The following is a 5,000-nucleotide window of genomic DNA, read 5'->3' on the forward strand; positions in this document are numbered from 1 at the left end:
CTTGTGATTTGTGGTCTTGTGTTCTGTGTACCGCGTCTGTGGTTCCTTTGGTATGGGGGAAGGATAAAGAGAGAGAGAGAGAGAGAGGGAGGAGGGAGAGGGAAAGAGAGGTAGGGGGAGAGAGTAGGGAGGAGGGAGAGGGAAAGAGAGAGGGAAAGAGAGGTAGGGGGGAGAGAGAGAGGGAGGAGGGAGAGAGAGAGGGAAAGAGAGAGAGAGAGGAGGGGAGGAAAGAGGGAAAGAGAGGTAGGGGAAGAGAGAGAGGTAGGGGGAGAGAGAGAGAGGTAGGAGGGAGAGGGAAAGAGAGGGAGGAGGGAGAGGGAAAGAGAGGTAGGGGGAGAGAGAGGAGGAGGGAGAGAGAGAGGGAAAGAGAGAGAGAGGAGGGGAGGAGGAGAGGAAAGAGAGGTAGGGGAAGAGAGAGAGTAGGGAGAGAGAGAGAGGGAGGAGGGAGGGAAAGAGAGGGAGGAGGAGAGGGAAAGAAAGGTAGGGGGAGAGAGAGAGGGAGGAGGGAGAGGGAAAGGGAGGTAGGGGGAGAAAGAGAGGGAGGAGGGAGAGGGAAAGAGAGGTAGGGGGGAAAGAGAGGGAGGAGGGAGAGGGAAGAGAGGAAGAGAGAGAGAGAGGAGGGGAGGAGGGAGAGGGAAAGAGAGGTAGGGAGAGAGAGTGGGAGGAGGGAGAGAGAGAGAGAGAGGAGGGAGAGGGAAAGAGAGGTAGGGAGAGAGAGAGAGGGAGGTGGGAGAGGGAAAGATAGGTAGGGAGAGAGAGTGGGAGGAAGGGAGGGAAAGAGAGGTAGGAGGGAGAGGGAAAGAGAAGTAGGGGGAGAGAGAGGGAGGAGGGAGAGGGAAAGAGAGAGAGGGAGGAGGGAGAGGGAAAGAGAGGAAGGGGGAGAGAGAGAGGGAGGAGGGAGAGGGAAGAGAGGTAGGGGAGAGAGAGAGGGAGGAGGGAGAGGGAAAGAGAGGAGGGAGGAGGGAGAGGGAAAGAGAGGTAGGGGGAGAGAGAGGGGGAGGAGGGAGAGGGAAAGAGAGGTAGGGGTGAGAGAGAGGGAGAAGGGATGCAAGAGGGGGATAGAGGGAGGGAGAAGGGGGAGGAAGTGAGGAAGAAAGATAGAGAGAGGAGCAAAGGGAAGCATTAAAAGGGAGTAGGGAGAGACATATAGAAAAATAGACAGATATATACAGAAGAAAGAAAAAGAGAATGAAAGGGACAGAGAGAGAGAAATAGACAGGCAGAGAGAAGAAAGAGAAAGAAGGAAAACAAAGAAACGAACGAAGAAAAACACAGCCTGATCATTTCTTCCTCTCTCACTTCCCAGCACCGAGTGGCCAAGGCTACAGCCCAGAGAAGACCAGCGATAAATACCAGTTTCACACGAGCTGAGTTTCCACTGCAAAAGAAAAGGGAAAAACACCCAGTACCAAGGTCATATCTCTGTAATCAACACGAGACCAAAATCATGGAATGTACTTTAAGAAATTATTTTATACTGATTATGTTATTGTTGCTTCTGTTGGTATTGCTGTTAATGCTGATGACGGATTTGGATATGTAAGAATAAGTATGTATATAGATAGATAGATAGATAGATAGATAGATAGATAGATAGATAGATAGATAGAAAGACAGATAGATAGATAGATAGACAGGCAGACAGACAGATAGATAGATAGATAGATAGACAGATAGATAGACAGAGATAGATAGATAGATAGATAGATAAATAGATAGATAGATAGATTTAGATATATATGTATATGAACTGGGCCTGTATTCTTGCAAGATCGTTCTAAAGATATAAGCATTAATCACTGAACATAAATAGAAATGAGAAAATACGTCAAGGTTTTCTTTCGGTATCCACGCACACAAAATACAAAGTAAAATGATTACACACGGTGTGTCTATCCCCGCGGTGGCATTTCCTTCTCCAAGAACGGTGAGTGTTGGAGAATTCTGTGGCGTGGACTTCTACGAGCAGCTGCTGAAGAAATCAACGGAAAAGAGATTATTTTATTCTTGCAATAGCTGAAAAAAAAAGAAAAAAAAGAAAAAAAAAAATATATATATACACACACACACACACACACACACACACACACACACACACACACATATATATATATATATATATATATATATATATATATATATATGTGTGTGTGTGTGTGTGTGTGTGTGTGTGTATGTATATATGTATATATGTACACACACATATACGTACATATTTATATACATATATATTTAATAGATAGATAAATAGATAGATACATGATAATTACATATGCACACAATTCTTTATCATGTACTACTTCAATATTCATCGTGTATCACACACTCAAAATCCCACATGAACTCCCCCCTCCGCCCGCCCCCGAAGCCAAAAACCGTGGGCGTGCGACCCTACTCCGCCCACCCGCCCGCCCGCCGCCCCTTATCAACAGCGGTCGAAAGGCGGTGGGCGTCCCAGGTAGAGCACGAGGGGCGCCGAGCTCGAGCCGTGATCCCGAGGGCGCCTTATTACCCGCCATTACCCGGCGCCGCAGCCTTGACCTCCGCCGGAAGGTCACGCCCGACAATGGGTTCGATGAGGGCGTGATGGTAGCAGATCGAGGCGACCGCCCGCGCCTCGCCTTGAAATATCGGGCTTTGGACCAGAAGCGCAAAAGACGTAAATGTAAATCATTAGCTCTGATTATTTTCTATTTAATTACATATATGTAAATATGCTCTGGTTATCTGTTAGTTATCATTATGCGCCAAACATACATATAAATCATTAGCTCTGGTTATTTTCTAGTTAATTACATAGATGTAAATAGTTTGCTCTAATCTGTTAGTTATCATTTTCTAGTTAATTACATGGCATTGATTCGGACACATCTTGGTTAATGGGCCTCATATAAGAATAATGCATTTTAAGACACCGTAAAGATATACTTAATGAGGAAATAATTTGCTAATACACATATGCACACAAGCATGAGAGATAGATAGATAGATAGAGAGAGGGAGAGAGAGAAGGAGGGAGGGAGGGAGGGGAAGATGATATGAGAGAGAGAGAGAGAGAGAGAGAAAGAGGGAGAGAGAGAGAGAGAGAGAGAGAGAGAGAGAGAGAGAGAGAGAGAGAGAGAGAGAGAGAGAGAGATGGAGAGGGAAAGAGAGAAAGAGAGAGGAATAAACAGAACATAATGAAATAAGTAGGCATGCTATAGATACACATAACAAATAAATAGACACATAGATACACATAGACATACATACAGAAACAAAAATCCATATAAATTCAGTTACATACACGCATATGAGAGATCACAATTAGATACACATGTAAGAAGAAAGCTGAACAGACATACATACATAACTACACACAACTATATAGAGGGATATATATACACATGTAAAACAAACAAATTCCATATTAATGCATACACTCTGTAGGATGTATTGATATCTAGAAACACAAATACTAACTGAAATAGAGATGATTATAGATATACAAATAGGCGCTGATGCTTGGATAATTAACTCGACTAAGAGGTAATTAGTGTGGTCCTGAGATGATGGAATGTGTAATTAGGAAGGTAAATATATGAATGGACAGATGGTCAGGTGAATGTTCAATCTTATTCATAATGAAGCTGACCATACGAGAAATATAAATGTTATATTGTATACGGACAGGTTACCCCAAGATGGACGAGAAACATTAAATTTGGGATTCTTTTATTCTTTAATGCGAAAGTGAAATACTTGTATTTTTAGAGAAAGGTTTTTTTTATTATTCAAAATTGAGACAAAACGAAGAACTACAACATCGAGATAGGGTATTGTAGTTTTTTAATGTTAATATTGGTGCTGCAATTTTAATATAAAAATAAAAAAAACTCACAATATATACATACATACATGTGTATGTATATATATATATATATATATATATATATATATATATATATATATATATATATATATATATATATGTGTGTGTGTGTGTGTGTGTGTGTGTGTGTGTGTATACATATATATATATATATATATATATATATATATATATATATATATATATAAATGTGTGTGTGTGTGTGTGTGTGTGTGTATGAAAAAAAGATATCCATACGAGAATAAGATCCGGTGAAATGCAGATCTTCCAATATTATTTGATGCAACAACAATAGCCATAATTTCAACAGTTTGACAGTGAAATACAACATATTGTCATGCAACCTTGACCCGCCATAACCCTTGCTTGTCATGCTCCTAAGATACTTTCCGTCCCTCTTTATGGTGGGAACAGAATCAGTGGTGTTTATGGTGTACAGGATGCAGGTCTTCCCTTCTCAAGAAATTCTGTGGAAGGTATACGTTCAAAGAGGTTGATACACACACACACACACACACACACACACACACACACACACACACACATATATATATATATATATATATATATATATATATGTGTGTGTGTGTGTGTGTGTGTGTGTGTGTGTGTGTGTGTGTGTGTGTGTGTGTGTGTGCGCGCGCGCATATATATATATATATATATATATATATATATATATATATATACACATGTATATACATTTGTGTATGTATGCATGTATGTATACAGATATCTATATGTGTTTACGTGTAAGCAACTCCAGTCAAATCCTATCGATAATGAGGCAACAGCGTGCCAAGCGAAACAAGCCCTTACCGCCTTTCAAGCACCGAAATCCCCCCAACACATCGTTCCGGGAACCCCATCCGCCTTGTCCCTCCGGCCAGTCGTTCGGTCGTTATCGTGATCACCATCATCATTCTATTTCGCTCGCTCGTTTACCGGAAGCCGCGCGAGCTCACGGCTGCAAACTTTGGGATTAGATTTTTCAGAATTTCTCGCAGGGAGCAAATCGGCTCTCTTTCTCTCTCTCCCTTCCTCTCTTTCTCTCTCTCTCTCTCTCTCTCTCTCTCTCTCTCTCTCTCTCTCTTTCTCTCTTCCTCTCTCTCTCTCTCTCTCTCTCTCT

Source organism: Penaeus vannamei, chromosome 23, assembly GCF_042767895.1.
Source record: "Penaeus vannamei isolate JL-2024 chromosome 23, ASM4276789v1, whole genome shotgun sequence".
Classification (NCBI taxonomy): domain Eukaryota; kingdom Metazoa; phylum Arthropoda; class Malacostraca; order Decapoda; family Penaeidae; genus Penaeus; species Penaeus vannamei.